The sequence below is a fragment of the Petaurus breviceps genome, unplaced genomic scaffold (assembly GCF_028583685.1).
Source record: "Petaurus breviceps papuanus isolate PSGF00001 unplaced genomic scaffold, PetGlider_PUasm1.0 90760, whole genome shotgun sequence".
In the NCBI taxonomy this organism is placed as follows: domain Eukaryota; kingdom Metazoa; phylum Chordata; class Mammalia; order Diprotodontia; family Petauridae; genus Petaurus; species Petaurus breviceps.
The window spans coordinates 6,856,102-6,876,223 of record NW_027187338.1 but is presented as its reverse complement, the minus strand read 5'-3'; the positions used below and the strand labels follow the sequence as shown (position 1 = coordinate 6,876,223).

Genomic DNA, 20,122 nt, shown 5'->3' with positions numbered 1-20,122 from the left:
TATTCTAAGCTTGAAGAATGGTTTTGGGGTCCTGAAACTGAAAGGTCTGCTATGTAGCTACCAGTGGCTCTGTGATTGCTTGCCAGTGGCAGTTGGCCATGATGATAACCTCATTGGAGCTGTTGGGGAATTTTAGCCAATTCAATTCATTTTTATTTATTTATATATATATTTTTATTAATTTGTTTGTTTACTTTTAGTTTACAAGATTCAATTCCACAATTCCTTGAGTTTCACATTTTGTCCCCTTCCCTCCCTCCCCCCCATGGCGGCATACAGTCAAGTATAGGATCTGTAAATACTTTCACATTATACATTAGTCAGGTTATAAAGATGGATTGTATCAGATGGAATGAAAAATGGTAAAGAGGACATAAAACCAAACAAGAAAAGGAAAAAGATCAGGTAGTTTGCTTCCATCTGGATATAAACTCAGTTCTTTCTAGTTCTTTCTCTGGATGCACACATTTCTCTCCATCATGAGTCTTTTGGGATTGACTTATATCACTGCATTGCTGAGAAGAGTCCAGTCTATTAAAGTTGGTCATCACACGTACGTTGTGTCTGTAATTGTGTACAAATTTCTCCTGGTTCTACTCTTCTTGCTCAGCATCAGTTCATATAAGCCTCTCCAGGTAAATATGAAGTCCATCTGCTCCTCGTTTCTTATAGCACAATAGTATTCCATAACATGCATATACCACAACTTGTTCAGCCATTCCCCAATTGATGGGCACCCCCTTAATTTCCAATTCTTTGCCACCACAAAAAGAGCTGCTATAAACATTTTTGTACATATGGGTTTTCCTCCCACTTCTATGATCTCTTTGGGATATAACCCTAGGAGTGGTATTGCTGGGTCAAAGGATACGAAATTATTTATAGCCCTTTGGGCATAATTCCAGATTGCTCTCCAGAAAGGCTGGATCAGTTCACAACTCCACCAGCAATGCATTAGTGTATCAATTTGCCCGCATCCTCTCCAGCATTTGTCATTTTCCTGTTTTGTCATCTTAGCCAATCTGACTGGTGAGATGTGGTACCTCAGAGTTGTTTTGAATTGCATTTCTCTAATCAATAGTGATTTAGAGCATTTCTTCATGTGCTTATAGATATCTTTAATTTCTTTCTCTGAAAATTGCCTGTTCATATCCTTTGACCATTAATTCAGCTAACATTTATTAAGTAAATAGCACAGTCCTATGCTAGGTACTAGGATTAGCAAAACAAAAAAAGGAGGCTCCCTGCCCTCAGGGAGCTCCTATTCTAGTCCGGGAAGATATATATACTCCTCAATGAGTTTGATATCTGGCTTACAATTTTTCTCTTCTCCCCAACTCCTACCTTCCTATTCTGGGACTTCAACATACATATCAATTCTCCCTCAAATACCTGAACACTCAGTTCCTCAGCCTACTCTCCTCTCAGGAGCTACTATTCCTCCACCCCACCTCAGTCACACACAAAGATGGTCGGTCATGCTCTCAATCTTGTCATCACCCATCACCCATGAATGCACCACCTCCATGTTTAAGAATTCTGAAATCCCTTTATCCAAACTTCATCTATTGGTTTTCACCTTTCCCTATGCCTTCTCTTATGTAACCCTACTCTTCATCCTCACCATGACCTCCATTCCCTTGACCCCTCAATTCTCTTCCCTACCGTCTCCCCTACACTAACTACTCTCTCCTCTTCTTCCTATCTTGACGCCTTAGTGAACCAATTCAACTCTACAACGTCCTGCTCTCTTGAATTCTGGGCTCTCTTATATGCTGATTATGTCCAGCTAAGTCTCAGCTTTGTATCACTTCTGCAATTTGTCACCTTCATGTCTACACACATGCTGCTAAATGAAGGTGAAGATAATCAAGAAATCATTCTAGCTGGATTCACTGCAAATTTGTGTTATACAATCTCAACTGGGCCTTCATTGCTGCTAGTCAATTGTGCTATATCTCCTGTAAGGTCTGGAATTCCCCTGACTGGAGAACCTTGTATCTCCCCATGATTGTGGAGTGTCCTTTCAATACCAGAGGAAGAGGGCAAGTATTGATTGATTGATTATAAGTAGTAGTTTAATCAATTGGATATTACATTGGGGCAATATGATGAAATCTTGCCAAGATATTAATCATCCTCTGTCTGGGGCAGTGACCAGACCAATCAGTGAATCCCCACCAAGAACCCCCAAAAGTCCCATGGTAATTATAGAAAACAGACAAAGGGTCTATAGAGTACATCACTGCTGATTGGTGGATATGTTTGGTTTTCTGCTTAGTAATGAGCTGGGGAGTTAAGCCAAGGTTATGCCCAAACATAAGTTTGTGTGTGGATCATGTCCCAGTCACATATATGTCATAATATTCTTGTTATGGCTTTCATAGGTCATAGTATCTGAAGTTATGACTCAGTGTCTAAGTTATGGTTTTTCACTTTTTACTGTATTTTATGGCTTTTTCCCAGTAGGAACCTTATACCATCTCACTCTATGGAAGCATCTCTTCCAAACCATTTTATCCCTCCTCTTGGTCCCCTGGCTTCCCCTTCCCCTGCTCTCTTCCCTGAGAACCTTGCCTCATATTTTACAGAAAAAAATCGAGGTCAAGGGCTCCCTCTTCCACATCACCTATCACACAGGTTTCTTCTCCTACTCTCCCCTCCTTCACCCCTTTCTCCACATGATGAAGCATTCTTACTCCTTACCAAGATAAACCTCTCTACTTGTTCAAATGATTCCATTCCATCCTGTCTCCTCCAAAGAGAGAATGCCCCCAGTCATCCCCACTCTTTTACCTATTTTCAATCTTTCCTTCTCTACTGGCTCATTTCCTACTCCTTACAAGAATACTCATGTCTCCCCTATCTTGAAAAAAATCTTCACTTGATCCTTCCATACCTACTACCACCCTATTTCTCTTTTGCCCTTTGTAGCTAAACTCCTGAATAAGGCATCTACCAACAGATGCCTCCACGTCCTCTCCTCTCATTCTCTCCTTAATCCCTTACAATTTGGTTTCCAACCTTATCATTCATTCTATCAACATTCCTCTCTCCAAAGTTACTAATAATCTCTTGGTGGCCAAAGCGAATGGCCTTTTCTCAAATTTTGTCCTCCTTGACCTCTCTTTAGCCTTTGAAACTGTTGATTACTCTTTTCCTTCTCCATACTCTCTTCTCACTATGTTTTCAGGAAACCATGATCTCCTGGTTTTCCTCTTACCTATATGACAGATTCTTCTCTGTCTCACTTGCTGGGTCCTCATCTAGATCACACCCTCTGGTGTTCCTCAGGGTCCTGTCCCGGTTCCTCTTCTCTTCTCTTCTATTTCTCTACTGTTTCACTTGAATTCATCAGCTCCCTTGGATTTAATTACCATTTTTATGTTGATGATTCTCAAATCTATCTTGCCTGCCCCAATTTCTCTGCTGACCTCTATTCTTGCATCTCCAACTGCTATTTAGACATCTTATATTGGATGTCCAACAGACCACTGAAACTCAATATCTCCAAAACAGATCTCATTATCTTTCCTACCAAACCCTCTCCAACTCCTACCATTTTATTACTGTAGAGTAATAAACCAGAACTTCAGCCTTATGCTCTACTGGTGGGCCTGGATTCTTCACTCTCTCTCATCCTCCATATCCAAGCTGTTTCCAAAGCCTGCTGATTTCACCTTTGCAACATCTCTCTAATACACCGCCCCCGCCCCCTCCTTTAACATTGTCCTCCCTCTAGTACAGGCTCTCCTCCCCTCACACCTGGGGTGGGTCTGACTTCCTCAAGTCTCTCCCCACTCCATTCCTTTCTCCATTCAGACATCAAAATGATTAAACTAAACCAGAGTTTTGATCATGTCACCCTCCCCAAACCTCACCCCCAACTCAATAAACTCATCTAGTTTCTTACTGCCTCGAGGTACAAATACAAAATTATCTGTTTGGCATTCAAGGCCCTTCATGACCTAGTCCCCTCCTGCCTTTCTAGCCTTTTTACGCCTTGCTCCCCTACAGGTAGTCTTTGATCCAATGTCACTGGCCTGCTGGTTGTTCCACAAATAAGGCACTCCATCTCCTGGCTCAGGACATTTTCTCTGACTGTTCCTGCATTTCTGGAACACACTCCCTCCTTGCTATGGCTACTGACCTCCCTGGCTTCCTTTAAGTTTAAGCTAAAGTCCCACCTTGTATAGGAAGTCTTCCCCAACCTTTCTTAATTCCAGTGCCATCCCTCTGTTCCTTATTTCCTGTTTATCCAGTAAATAGTGTGCTTTGTATATATTGTTTGCTTGTTGCTTCCTCTATTAGATTGTAAGCTCCTTGAGGACAGGGACTCTCTTTTGCCTCTTTTTATCTCCCTTGTGCTTAGCACAGTAATTGGCACATAGTAGCCAATTCAATAATATTGAATTGAATTAAATGTATGCAATAAATCTAATAGAAGGCAATTTGAGGAGGCAGAGAGCATTAGTAACTGTGGGAAGATCAGGGAAGGCTTCATGGAGGTGGCATCTGACCTGAAACTTGAGGAAAAAGTGTTGGGTAAATTCTTCCCAGCACCTTTTTTGATAGAGAAAGGCATGGAAGAGAGGACTTCATTCTTCACTCATTCAGTAAACATCCAGAATGCATCTGCTGTGGGCAAAGTTCTGAACTTGATGCTTTAGGGGATGAAAAGATGGAGATATCTGATTCCCTGTCCTCAGAGAGCCAGAAATGTAGGCCTTTCCTCTGTATGTGGGGATGATATAGGGGAAACAAACCTAGATTGGAATATTTTTCATCCCTCTGACGTCTGCCCCTGTGTAATTTAGGTAAGTCCTTTTCCTCCTGTCAGGAGACAAATTTGAACCCAGGCTTCCTGACTCCAAAAAGGTTAAAGCTAGGAGGGACCTTAGAAGCCCCAAATCCCTCATTTAAATTATAAGAGAAAGTAAATGTTTTATCCTTGCCCTTTTAATAAGCCATACCTAAAGCTGCTTGCTGGTTCTATAACTATTGTCCACTAGGTGAAGGTCTGTACATACTGTCCACTGAAAATCCCATTGCTAACAATCTACCTATTGCTACCCATTTGCCAAAGGGATCTCTGCTGATCTCCTCAATTTGACAGATAGGGAAACTGAGGTCCAGAGAAGGAACATGCCATCAGCATGTAAGTTTCTTGTGAGTAGTGGTTGTTGCTATTCATTGTACTTACATTCCTAGTGCCTAGCACAGCCTGGCCCACAAAAGGCTCTTAACAAATATTTGTTAACTGATTGAGTCACTGGAGTTTCTTGAGGAGGGGAGTGACCTGGTCAACTCAGTGCTTTGGCAGTATCATTTTGGCAAATGGGTGGAGGGTAGACTAGAGAGAAGTGAGACTGGAGATCAGTTAGGAAGCAATCACCATAGTCTAGGGGAGAGGCAATGAGGGCCTGAGCTAGTGTGGTGGCTGTAATGTAAGGAACAGATAAGAAAGATTAGATGGAGGTAGAGATGTCAAGACATGGTATTCTCTTGGCTATGGGAAGTGAGGGAAAGAAAGGCTTGAGGAGTGCTTGAATGTGGATGGTTGCAAAGACGCATCTTCAGCATATCTTCAGCATACACAGGGAAGTTAGGGAGAAGGGTGGTTTGGAGGGGGAAGATAAGGACAGCAGCCTCATCTTGTTGATGAGGCCCAAAAAGGATGAGTGAGTGATCTGCCCAACGTCACAAGTGCAGTTAGGGCATGATTTGAATCTAGTACCCTGACTCCATATTGAATCTGAGATGCCTATAGGACATCCATGGTTGGTGATACAGGACTAGGGTTCAGGATAGAGGTGGAAATGTAGATCTGGGAGTCACATTATAGAGATGACAGGTGAACTTGTGGGCACTAGTAAAATCATGAAGAAAGTGGGGAGAAGGCAGCTGAAGACAGATCCCCAGGGCACATTCATTACTAGGGAGGTGAGACATTAGTGATGGTACCACAATGGTAAATGAGGAGTGACCAATTTCTCCCATAGGTGAGAGAAATTTGGGAGAACAGTGCTGTGAAAACCCAGTTAGGAGAGAATATTCAGTAGGAGAGGGTGGTTTCATATGTAGCAGAGAGGTCAGGAAGAATGAGGGCTGAGAAAAGGTTGTCATGGGGTGGCTAGGTTGTGCAGTGAATAGAACACCGGCCCTGAAGTCAGGAGGACCTGAGTTCAAATCCGACTTCAGATACTTGACACAATTACTAGCAGTGTGACCTTGGGCAAGTCATTTAACCCCGATTGCCCTCCAAAAAGCAAAAAAAAAAAAAGACAGAAAAGAAAACGTTGTCAGATTTGGCAATGAAGAGATCGTTGGTAACCATGGAAAGAGCGGTAACATTTGAGTAATGAGGTCAGAAGCCAGATGGCATGGGATCAAGAAATCCCTGGGAGGCAAAAAAGTAGAGGCCACACACTTCAACAGCTTGAAGATGACCTCCCCTTTACCTGGAGATGACTTGTATGTTCAGAGGTGCTTGCAGGTGGTTGCCCCCATTAGACTATGAGCTTCTTGAGGGCAGGGACTGTGTTTTTCCTTTTATTGGTATCCCCAGTGACTAGCACAAAGCCTGGCACACAGTAGGTGCTTAATTGTTGTTGATCATGATAGTATCCAATGAAGGTCAAGTTCTATGTTTCAGGCTTATCAAATGAGCATTGGTAAAGAGGACAGTTTGGAAGAGAGGATAGCCGGGAAGCAGAGAACTGCTTGGCTCTGGGAGGAGGAAAGGGGCGATTTTTTTTTTTAAACTCTTGCTGGCCCACCCAGGGACCTCATTCAGAAATTTCTTCCACCTCTACTGCTCTTATAGGAGACTGAAGTTTAATTTTGTTTTGAGAAGGCCCAAGAACTTGTACAAACTGAGGTTTGTGAAAGCATCTGTGGTTTTAAAATCTTTTGCATATGTATTCAAAAGGCTAAAATTTATTCTCAGAGATGCAGTTTATATTGGGAGAAAATATCACATTGAAAAGACTAGTTCTTCATTTCCCTAGCTGAAATAGCACCCTTTCAGCCCACAACCACAGAGTGATTGCTGCAAGACCCTGCAACTGGGATGTAATAACAGTTTCTAGGACTGCAAATAACTCTGTTAATCTCTTTGGCCCTGAAGCCCAATTTGTAGTCTGTACAATTACTCTGGCTGCTTAGCAACACCACCACAAGCCCCAGGGCCAAACTGATCTGGGTAGCAGTTGTACCAGACCAAGCACTGCCTGCCACCCAGCTGCTTGGACCAGAAACCCACATCAAGTAAAAATTCAGTCCGGACACAGTTCCATAGGTTGAGGCAGCAGGGTGGGGCTCTAAGAGAATTGCTGGGTTTGTTTTTAAAAAATGGATCTTTTCTGTCATTTCAGACTGAAAGGTTTTCTTGTTTGTGCCTATCAAGGGAGGCAGAATAAATGCGAGGCTCAAGGTCAGTCCATTAAGTATGGAATGATTGTGTGTGTTGGGGGAAGGGTGCCAATGTCAGCTGTTCTGGGCAAGGTAAGGTAGGAACAACCAGAGGGATTCAGTTGTCAGGACCCTAGAGCCCTCTGCAGATACAATCATCTCCCCAGATCATTCTCCTCATTCTAGCACTCCTTGGAGGCCATCAGTGGAGAAGCAGAGCTGAGTGTCAGATGCTCCGGAGGGACACCCACACCAAGCCCACTGTGGCAATCTCATGATTTAGTCTCATTTTGTCACTGCCTTGGAGCATGTTCATAATTTCCCAGTAGTCCAGGCTCACCTGGGCTCCTTCAGCTTTTTATGATCTTCAGGGGACTATCATGTGGTTGGGGGAAATGGAGTTGGGAAAAGGGACAAGATGATCTCTGCCTAGCAAATGGACTGCTGATTTATATTCATGCTGCTAGACCCCAGGTGATGTTCTTTGAAATCAGAAATCCAGGGGTTTTTTTTTCAGCGAGACCCAATTTTTCCATGTTCTCCCAATGAATGAAATGTAACAAAGTGGGGTGTGGGTCAAGGCACAGGTAATGGGGGCAGAAGGAAATACTGCCTGGACATGGACAGCTACTTTGGAGTGGGTAGTCAGTCAGTCAATAAACATTTATTTTTTAAAAACATTTTCACATTAGTCATGTTGTAAAGAAGAATTATAACCAATGGAATGAACCAGGAGAAAGAAGAAACAAAACAAAACAAAAAAAGAGAGAGAGAAAATATTATGCTTCAATCTGCATTCAGACTCCATAATTCTTTCTCTGGATGTAGATAGCATTTTCCATCATGAGCCTTTTGATGTCTTTAGAACCTTGCATTGCTGACAAGAGCCAAGTCTATCAAAGTCAGTCATCGTACAATGTGGCTGTAATTGTGTACAGTGTTCCCCTGGTTCTGCTTCCCTCACTCAGCATCATTTCATATAAGTCTTTCCAGGTTTTTCTGAAGTCTGCCTGCTCATCATTTCTTATAGCACAATAGTATTTCATTACATTCATATACCACAACTTGTTCAGCCATTCCCCAGTTGATGGATATCCCCTTAATTTCCAGTTCTTTGCCACCACAAAAAGAGCTGCTATAAATATTTTTGTACATGTGGGTCCTTTTCCTATTTTTATGATCTCTTTGGGATACAGCCCCAGAAGTGGTATTGCTGGGTCAAAGGGTATTTACATTTTTATAGCCCTTTGGGCATAGTTCCAAATTGCTCTCTAAAATGGTTGGATCAGTTCACAACTCCACCAACAATGTATTAGTATTCCAATTTTTCCACATCTTCTCCAGCATTTTTAACTTTCTTGTTTTGTCCTGTTAGCCAGTCTGAGAGGTGTGATCTGGTATCTGAGAGTTATTTTGATTTGTATTTCTTTAATCAATAGTGATTTAGAGCATTTATTTCATATGACTAGAGATATCTTTAATTTCTTCCTCTGAAAACTACCCATTCATAACCTTTGACCATTATCAATTGGGAAATGACTTATATTCCTATAAATTTGACTCAGTTCTCTGTATATTTTAGAAATGAGGCCTTTAGGGGCGGCTAGGTGGCACAGTGAGTAAAGCGCTGGCCCTGGAGTCAGGAAAACCTGAGTTCGGTTCTGGCCTCAGACACTTAACACCCACACACACACACACACAAACTAGCCGTGTAACCTTGGGCAAGTTACTTAATCCCAATTGCCCTCCAAAAAAGCAAAAAAAAAAAAAAAAGAAATGAGGCCTTTATCAGAGAGACACTTGCTAATCTTTATTGCATTGGCTTTGCTTATACAAAAACTTTTCAATTTAATGTAATCAAAATCATCCATTTTGCATTTTATAATGTTCTCTATCTCTTGTTTGGTTATACATTTTTCCATTCTCCATAATTCTGACAGCTAAACTATTCCTTGCTCTTCCAGTTTGCTTGTAGTACCAGATGTTAAATCTAAATCGTGTATCCATTTTGACTTTATTTTGGTATATGATGTAAGATATTGGTCTATGTCCAGTTTCTGCCATACTATTTTCCAGTTTTCCCAGAAGTTTTCAAAAATTTTATTTATTGACTTTTAGTTTACAACATTAAGTCCCATAATCCCTTGAGTTTCAAATTTTCTCCCCTTCCCTCTCCTCCCCCCTCCCTCCCATGGCAGCATGCAATCAAATATAGGATCTACAAATACCTTCACATTAAAAATTAGTCAAGTTGTAAAGAAGGATTATAACCAATGCAATGAACAATAAGAAAGAAGAAACAAAACAAAACAAAAATTAGAGAGCAAGTAGTTTGCTTCAATCTGCATTCAGACTCTGTAATTCTTTCTCTGGATATCCCTTTCCGTCATGAGTCCTTTGGAGTTGTCTTATAACCTTGCATTGCTGAGAGGAGCCCAGTCTATGAAAGTTAGACACACATATGATGTTTTTCTAATTGTGTACAAAGTTCTCCTGGTTCTGCTCTCCTCAATGAGCATCAGTTTATTTAAGTCTCTCTAGGTTATTATGAAGTCCATCTGCTCCTCATTTCTTTCTTTTGGCTTTTTTTTTTTTGGAGGGCAGGGCAATTGGGGTTAAGTGACTTGCCCAAGGTCACACAGCTAGTAAGTGTTCATTAAGTATCTGAAGCTGGATTTGAACTCAGATCCTCTTGACTCCAGGGCTGTTGCTCTATTCACTGTGCCACCTAGCCATCCTGCTCATTTCTTATAGTACAATAGTATTCCACTGCATTCATATACCACAACTTATTTAGCCATTCCCCAATTGATGGGGATCCCCTTGATTTCCAGTTCTTTGCCACCACAAAAAGAGCTGCTATAAATATTTTTGTATATATGGGTCCTTTTCCTATTTTTATGATCTCTTTGGGATACAGCCCCAGAAGTAGTATTGCTGGGTCAAAGGGTATGCACATTTTTATAGCCCTTTGGGCATAGTTCCAAATTGCTCTCTAAAATGGTTGGATCAGTTCACAACTCCACCAACAATGCATTAGTGTTCCAATTTTTCTACATCCTCTCCAGCATTTATCATTTTCCTGTTTTGTCATCTTAGCCAATATGACTGGTGAGATGTGGTACTTCAGAGTTGTTTTGATTTGCATTTCTCTAATCAATAGTGATTTAGAGCATTTCTTCATGTGCTTATAGATATCTTTAATTTCTTCCTCTGAAAACTGCCTGTTCATATCCTTTGACCATTTATCAATTGGGGAATGACTTGTATTCTTATAAATTTGACTCAATTCTCTTTATATTATAGAAATGAGGCCTTTATCAGAGACACTGGTGGTAAAAATTCTTTTCCAATTTTCTGCTTCCCTCTTAATCTTGGTTACATTGGCTTTATTCATATAGAAACCTTTCAATTTAATATAATAAAAATTATCCATTTTGCATTTCATAATGCTTTCTAACTCTTGTTTGGTCATAAAGTCTTCCCTTCTCCATAAATCTGACAGATAAATTATTCCTTGCTCTCCCAGATTGCTTACAGTATCAGCCTTTATACCTAGACCATGCACCCATTTAATTTTATTTTGGTATACAGTATAAGATATTGGTCTATGCCCAGTTATACTATATTCCAGTTTTCCCAGGAGTTTTTGTCAAATAGTGAGTTCTTATCCCAGAAGCTGGGGTCTTTAGGTTTAGCAAACAGTAGATTACCATAGTTATTGCCTGCTGTGTCTTGTGTACATAATCTATTCCTCTGATCCACTCCTCTATTCCTTAGCCAGTACCAAGTAGTTTTGATGACTGCTGCTTTATAATACAGATTTAAATCTGGTATGGCCAGGCCACCTTCCCTAGCATTTCTTTTCATTAGTTCCCTTGATATTCTTAACCTTTAGTTCTTCCAGATGAATTTTGTTATTATTTTTTCTAGCTCTATAAAATAATTTTTGGTAGTTTGATTGGTATGGCACTAAGTAAATTAATTTAGGTAGAACTGTCATTTTTATATTAGCTCAGCAGAATTGTCATTTTATTATATTAGCTCAGCCAACCCAATTGAATGTTTTTCCAATTAGTTACATCTGATTTTATTTGTGTGAAAAGTGTTTTGTAATTGTGTTTATATAGTTCCTGGGTTTGTTTTGGCAGGTAGACTCCCAAATATTTTATAATGTCTACAGTAACTTTAAATGGAATTTTTCTTCCTATCTCTCTTGGGCTTTGTTAGTAATATATAGAAATGTCCAGGATTTATGTGGGTTTATTTTATATCCTGCAACTTTGCTAAAGTTATTTATTATTTCAAGTAGTTTTTTACTTGATTTTCTAGGATTCTCTAAGTATATAATTTTATTATCTGCAAAGAGTGATAGCTTTGTTTCTTCTTTGCCTATTCTAATTCTTTCAATTTCTTTTTCTTCTCTTATTGCTAAAAAACGCAATATGTTTCTAGTACCATAAGTCAATAAATATTTGTGAAGAGCCTATGTTCCAGTCACTGGGCTAAGTGCTGGGGATAAAAACAAAGGCAAAAGACAGTCCCTGCCCTCATGGAGTTCATAGTTTAAGAGAAGGCATTGGGGGGAGGGGAGAGACAGCATGTAAACAACTATATAAAATGAGTAGCAGTTAACACCTAGGTTATAATAAAAATAATAATATGTAGTTTTCTAGGACTTCAAAGTTTACAAAATGATTTCCTGACAATGCTGGGAAGTAAATAGAACAAGTATTTTTTTTAAACTTCTATTTTTTTTACTTTTTTTTTTGTAAGTAGTATTTTATTTTTTCCAACTACATGTAAAGATAGTTTTCAATATTCATATTTTATAAGATTTTGAGATTCAAATTTTTTCTCCCTCTCTCCCACCCCCTCTCCACAGGACAGCAAGAAATCTGATATAGGTTATATGTTACAATCATGTAAACATATTTCTGCATTAGTCATGTTGTGAAAGAAGAACTGGACAAAAGAGAAAAGCCATAAAAAACACAACAAAAAAAAAGTCTGCTGTGGTTTGCATTCAAACTGTGTGGATAGAATTTTCCACCATGAGTCTTTTGGAATTGTCTCAGAACCTGCATTGATGAGAAGAGGTGAATCTATCAAAGTCGGCCATTGCACACTGTGGCTGTTACTGTGTACAATGTTCTCCTGGTTCTGCTCCCCTCATTCAGCATCAGTAGAACCAGTGTTATTACTCCCCTCCCATCCATCCATTTTACAGATGAGGAAACAAGCTCTGAGAGCTGCCCAAGGTCATACAGAATTGTGAAATGAGGAAAACACAGAATTTGAATTCAAAGAGCCTGGGCTAAAATTCCAGATCTGCTACTTACCTTTATGATCTTATCTATATTAGAAAAGGCAGCTCAGTTAACCTCCTCACACCTCAGTTTTCTCTTCTGTAAAATGGGGGCACTGGACTAGGTGGTCTTCAGAGTTCCTTCCAGCTCCAAATCCTACAGGCTTGGCCAGTGGTGGAAGTAGATTTTGGACACAAGTTTTTTGACTCTAGTTCTAGCCCACAAGAAGAATCCATTCTATTGGAATATGTTATATTGAATACAGGAAGACATGAGTTCAGAACTTGCCTCGGACACTTTTCAGCTGTGTGACCCTGGGCAACTCACTTCCTCTCCTCTCTTAGCCTCAGTTTCCTCATCTGTAAAATGGGGACAATAATAGCATCTATCTCCCCACATAGAGGATCAAATGAGATAAAAAAATTATAGTCCTTTGCAAGCCTTAATGTGCTGTATAAATCTAGCTGTTATGGCAGAGGGAGGGAGAGGGAAAGAATATGTACAGAGGTAAAACAATATCTATCTATTTGTCTGTCTATCTGTTTATCTATCTGTCTATCTATCTATCTATCTATCTATCTATCTATCTATCTATCTATCTATCTATCATCTATATCTATCTAAAATATAAGGTGGTATTTATTGACTGGGAGGGCAAGAAAAACTAGGGGAAGTCCCTGGAAAGGCCTCATATTGGAGATAGAAATTGAACTAAGTCTTGAAGAAGCTAGGGATTCCCAGAGGTTAAGGCAGGAAGGAAATTCATGGTTTATAGGGACTAGAAAGCATGCCAATTTGCCTGGAATGTATAATGTATAAAGGGGAGTAATACAAATTTAGTCTGGAAAGATAGCTTGGAAATGGTGAAGTTTTCCAAAGGAGTTTGCATTTGTTCCTGGAGGCAAGAGGGAGCCACTGGGGTTTCTTGAGCAGGAGAGTGACATGGTTAGACCTCTGCTTTAGAAATAGCATTTTGACCCAGGACCTATATGACCACAACTACAAAACACTTTTCACACAAATAAAGTCAGATCTAACTAATTGGAAAAATATCAATTGCTCATGGTTGGGTTGAGCTAATATAATAAAAATGACAATTTTACCTAAATTAAATTATATATTTAGTGCCATACCAATTAATTTACCAAAAAACTACTTTATAGAGCTAGAAAAAATAGTAACAAAATTCATTTGGAAGAATAAACGGTCCAGAATATCAAAGAGATTAATGAAAAGAAATGCTAGGGAAGGTGGACTAGCTATACCAGATTTCAATCTGTATTATAAAGCAGCAGTCATCAAAACTGTTTGGTACTGGCTGAGGAATAGAGGAGTGGATCAATGGAATAGATTAGGCACACAAGATTCAGAAGTCAATGACTATAGTAATCTATTGTTTGATAAACCCCAAGACCCTAGTTTTTGTGATAAGAACTCACTATTTGATAAAAACTGCTGGGAAAACTGGAATATAGTATGGCAGAAACTGGGCATAGACCATTATCTACAACCATATACCAAAATCAAGTCTAAATGGGTGCATGATCTAGGTATAAAGGTTGATACTGTAAGCAGTCTCGGAAAACAAGGAATAGTTTACCTGTCAGATTTGTGGAGAGCGAAAGACTTTATGACTAAACAAGAATTAGAGAACATTGTAAAATGTAAAATGGATAATTTTGACTACATCAAATTGAAAAGCTTCTGTACAAACAAAGCCAATGTAACCAAGATTAAGAGGGAGATGGGAAATTGGGAAAGAATCTTTGCAACCTATGTCTCTGACAAAGGACTCATTTCTAAAATATACAGAGAATTGAGTCAAATTTATAAGAATACAAGTCATTCCCCAATTGATAAATGGTCAAAGGATATGAACAGGCAATTTTCAGAGAAAGAAATTAAAGATATCTATAAGCACATGAAGAAATGCTCTAAATCACTATTGATTAGAGAAATGCAAATCAAAACAACTCTGAGGTACCACATCTCACCAGTCAGATTGGCTAAGATGACAAAACAGGAAAATGACAAATGCTGGAGAGGATGCGGGCAAATTGGAACACTAATGCATTGCTGGTGGAGTTGTGAACTGATCCAGCCTTTCTGGAGAGCAATCTGGAATTATGCCCAAAGGGCTATAAATAATTTCATATCCTTTGACCCAGCAATACCACTCCTAGGGTTATATCCCAAAGAGATCATAGAAGTGGGAGGAAAACCCATATGTACAAAAATGTTTACAGCAGCTCTTTTTGTGGTGGCAAAGAACTGGAAATTAAGGGGGTGCCCATCAATTGGGGAATGGCTGAACAAGTTGTGGTATATGCATGTTATGGAATACTATTGTGCTATAAGAAACGAGGAGCAGATGGACTTCATATTTACCTGGAGAGGCTTATACGAACTGATGCTGAGCGAGAAGAGTAGAACCAGGAGAAATTTGTACACAATTACAGACACAACGTATGTGTGATGACCAACTTTGATAGACTGGACTCTTCTCAGCAATGCAGTGATATAAATCAATCCCAAAAGACTCATGAGAGAAATGTGTGCATCCAGAGAAAGAACTAGAAAGAACTGAGTTTATATCCAGATTGAAGCAAACTACCTGATTTTTTTCCTTTTCTTGTTTGGTTTTATGTCCTCTTTACCATTTTTCATTCCATCTGATACAATCCATCTTTATAACCTGACTAATGTATAATGTGAAAGTATTTACAGATCCTATACTTGACTGTATGCCGCCATGGGGGGGAGGGGAGGGAAGGGGACAAAATGTGAAACTCAAGGAATTGTGGAATTGAATCCTGTAAACTAAAAGTATACAAATAAATTAATTTAAAAAAAAATTAAAAAAAATTAAAAAAATAATAAATAGAAATAGCGTTTTGGTAGCTGTGTGGAAGATTGTACTGGGCAATCGACTTCAGGCAGGGAGATGGATTAGGAGGCTATTTGAAATAGTCCAAGTGAGGGGCAATGAGGGCCTATGCTAGGATGGCGGGTTGTATGAGTGGACAGAAGGGGGAGAGATGTGAGTGATGTAGAAGGGACCTTCCGAATTAGTCTTTTATACAGAAAGGGAGACTTGAGTGGGGACATGACTTGACTACAGTCACAAGCTCTGAAGTCAGGTTTCTGATTCCTAATCCAGAGCTCTTTTCCCTATAGTGTTCTTTGCCCAGAATAGGCTGAAACACAAACCATGTCCATTTTTTACTCTAAAGTGACAAAGAATGGTCCAAATTCTTTTGCCATATAAAAAAAAATGCTCCAAGATGGTACGGGCTTCAAAGATGTTAAAACATTTGGAAATACTGAACTCCTGAAAAAAAGAATTACAGACATTTTGGGAAATGGTAACATATGCAGGACATAATTTTTTTTACAAGAACCCCTTTTAGATTTAAAGTCATTTTGCAAGTCTGAGACATTTAAGTGTATTCCATCTGCTTGAAGAAGTTATAGAAAATAAGCAGTAGGTAACTAATGACATACAGTTATCCCTTCCACATCTTGACTTTCCTCATAGAGGTTTTTTTTTTTGTTGTTTTTTTTTTGTTTGCTATTTGGAGGGCAATTGGGGTTAAGTGACTTGCCCAAAGTCACATGGGTGGTAAGTGTTAGGTGTCTGATGCTGAATTTGAACTCAGGTCCTCCTGACTCCAGGGCCAATGCTCTTTTCACTGTGCCACCTAGCCGCCCCCTCCCCATAGAGGTTTTGATATATCATAGGTCAGCATAAGAAGCTAAATGGGAATTTTGGGGGGAGTTTTGCAGGAGCCACAGGTGACATGTGAAGGCCAGCAGTCAAAATAAAGCCTATGACCAAATACTTAACCCACATTTTACAATAAGGTATGGTAAACACCCTATAAAAGAAAAATAAAAAATTCAGACTTCTTCTCTGGTACAAAGGGAGGGCCAAAACATTTTACATGGATTTTCCAGATTTCAGGGAGGTGGGGGCATTGTGAGTGCCCGTTCCCTGTGATGTGGAAGGGATAATGATATAAAGTATGCACCTTTGACCCCCTATAGTGTCAACAAGCTATTTGGGGGGCTCAACTGAGAAAGGGCCCCCCAAACAACTCTTCTACACTCACAAAGTGATGATGCTTGGCATATTAAAAATATAGTATACTTAAGACAATAATTACAAATTTGCTACTTGAATTTATTGTTAAACGCTTCACATCTTTATTACAAATGGCCCTCGAAGACAGCTTCCAGAATGCTCCCTAGGAGGTAGTCTTGTAGCCCAGGGATTTTCTGGCCTCGGCATTTGTACCTGTTGGCAGACTGGGCCCAAGAAATCACACACCTCTATTCTCTTTGCAAACAAGAGTTAACATTTATGGAACATGGGTAAGCAAATACCATTATTATTTTAAAAGCAGGAGTTATTAACTTTTTTGTGTGTATTATTGACCCCTTTGGCAGACTAATGAAACTTAAAGACCCTTTTTCAGGATCATATTTTTAAATAATTGAAGGAAACATTAAATTTCAATTAGAAGCTAGTGAAAATAATAATGTTATTTCCCCCCATCCCAGTTTACCTATCCATGGAAATCTAGCCATGGAAACTTGGGTTAAGAACTCTTATTTAAGAGGAAGTTTTGCCTCCAACCAAATGTTTACCTACCAGACAACTTTTTGGCCAAGGGAATTTGGTTCTAATGCAAAAAACAAGTATATACACACAAAACACGTATGCCCCAAGGGAGGAATTACATCTTTTCAGTCAGAGATCTAGAAGGGCTCTTGGAGCTCATGTAATGATTTGCTCAAGTTTGTAATTACCAAATGGCAGGAATTATGAGTCAATCACAGGTCTTCTGACTTCCAGTCCAGTGTATTTTTCCATTACAATCACCAAAATTCTACAGAACTATTTCTGAAGCTCTGACTATATGGTCTTGGGACCATCAGTCCAAGGCCATAGCAATCTTTCAAGTGACCGTGGGAAAAGAACTGATAAGCAGAGTAGCCAGGGACATAAGGGCATACCCAGTTTTAAAACAGGTCACTTCCCAGAGAAGACCTTTATAATTCAAACTTCATAATTCATTCACTTCTTGCACCAAAAGTCTAGGACAGGGGTCAAGGTCATATGTGGCCTTCTAGGTCCTTGGGTGTGGCCTTTAGACTGAGTCCAAGTTTTACAGGACAAATCTTTTTATGGAGGGGACCTGTTCCATGGAGTTTGGATTTAGTCAAAGGGCTGCACTTGAGGACCTAGAGGGCCACATGTGGCCTTGGGGTCATAGGCTCCTCCCTCCTATAAGATCTTCTGGTCTTCCTTTCATTGTCAGATCCGTTGAACCTTCAGAACAAAGGTCAAAACCTCTAGTTTTGTAATTCTGGTAAGAGGCAAAGAAAAAAGGCATCTGCTAGCTGGCATAGAGAATGGAGAGGTAGGCTTGGAGGTGGGAAGACCTGAGTCCAAATCTTGTCTCAGACACTGACTAGCTAGTTGTGTGACCCCGGGCAAGTCACTTAATGTCTGTCTGCCTCAGTTTCCTCATTTGTAACATAGAAATCATAACAGTACCTATTTCCCAAGGTTGGGAGGACCACACAATATTTGTAAAGTGTTTTACAAACCTTAAAACAGTATAAAGGGTAGCCAGGTGGCTCAGCGAGTAAGAGCACTAGCTCCAGTATCGAGATGACCTGGTAATCAAATCCAGGCTCAGATACTTAGCACCACACCCAGAAATAACTGGCCATGTAACCTGGAGCAAGTTACTTAACCCCAGTTGCTTAAAAAAAAAAAACCACTATAGAAACACTAGCTATTGTCGTTGTTATTGTTGTAATTTCTAATTTCTTAATTTCACCTCCTTAGCACGCTACCTACCTCCTGACAGAGAGCTGATGAGCTCGTGGAACAGAATGAGATGTGGCTGGTGTGAGAATTTGTTTGGTTTGACTATGCACATTTGTTCTAAGGGTTTTCCTTCTCTTCTCTTCCGTTCCCAAAGATGGAGAAACTTGATTAAATAGTTGAAAAAAATTAATTAAAAATCGTTCATCTTTCCTTTCCCTATTGGGACTACATCTTGGTATTTCCCTCATTTCCATGTTACATACCTGACTAATGTGGCAAAAGGGGAGGGAAAAGAGATGTAAAGATAGAGGATGAAGCAGGAATTTACTGGATCCCATTTCTCCCATTCTTTCTCACTATTGCCCTTTCCATGTTTCTAGCCAGCAACTCTAATATTTTTTTTTATTTATTCATCCAACAGCTATTTATTAAACACATACTCTGTACCAGAAATTGTGCTAGACCAGGGGTGGGGAACCTGCAGCCTTGAAGCCACATGTGCCCTTCTAGGTCCTTGGGTGTGGTCTTTTCACTGAGTCCAAGTTTTACAGAAAAATCCTTTTATTAAGTGGATTTGTTCTGTGAAGTTTGGACTCAGTCAAAGGGCTGCACTTGAGGACCTAGAGGGACACATGTGGCCTTGAGGCTGCAGGTTCCCCACCCCCTGTTAATAACTATGAGAATACAAAAACCAAACAAAACATATTGGCCCTGCCCTCAAGGAGTTTACATTCTATTGGGAGGAAATAACATGTGCACAGAGAAGTACATACAAGTTATATACCAACTAAATATAAAGTAAGGAGGGCACTAGCAACTTCAGGGTTAAGGATAAGCCTCAAGTAAATAGGTCTGTGGAGTCCCAGAGAAGTCTTCTACCTTTAGAGAAAACGACTTCTTTAGTTTAGTCCAGGGGTGGGGAACCTGCGGCCTCAAGGCTACATATGGCCCTCTAGGTCCTCAATTTCAGCCTTTTGATGGAATCCAAACTCCACAGAACAAATCCTCTTAATAAAAGGATTTGTTCTGTAAAACTTAGACTGAATCAAAAGGTTGAACCAAAGGATCTATAAGGCCACATCTGGTCTCAAGGCTGCAGGTTCCCCACTCCTGGCTAATTGAGGTGTTCCTGAGCTGAACTTGAAAGATTCTAGCAGTTCTTTCTTTTTGCCATTTTATGAGAAGCAACAAGAATTCAGGAACCAAGAAACCATTAATATAATAGTTTGGGTTTTTTGTTTTTGTTTTCTGGAGGGGGGAAGGCAAGGCAATTGGGGTTAAGTGACTTGCCCAAGGTCATACAGCTAGTTAAGTGTCAAGTGTCTGAGGCCAAATTTGAACTCAGGTCCTCCTGACTCCAGGGCCTGTACTCTATTCATATATTTTAGTAATTAAAAAAAAAAGTGACTACTTTTTGGACCTGGTATCCTTTGAGATATTAGACAGATAGAGAAAGTCTTCCCTTTCAGAGAATTGACTGAGGAAAGATATTCTGGGAAGTGACCAGTGAGTGGGTCAGAGGGAGACCTTGCACATGCCTCACTGGCTCCATCTAGGA

General features: G+C 39.8%; 1 protein-coding gene across 1 annotated transcript in view; it reads left to right on the top strand.

Moving 5' to 3' along the window:
• Positions 1-20,122, top strand: part of RHBDL2 (rhomboid like 2) — a 49,872-nt gene that overhangs the window by 11,353 nt on the left and 18,397 nt on the right. The gene's annotated exons all lie outside the window — the stretch shown is intronic.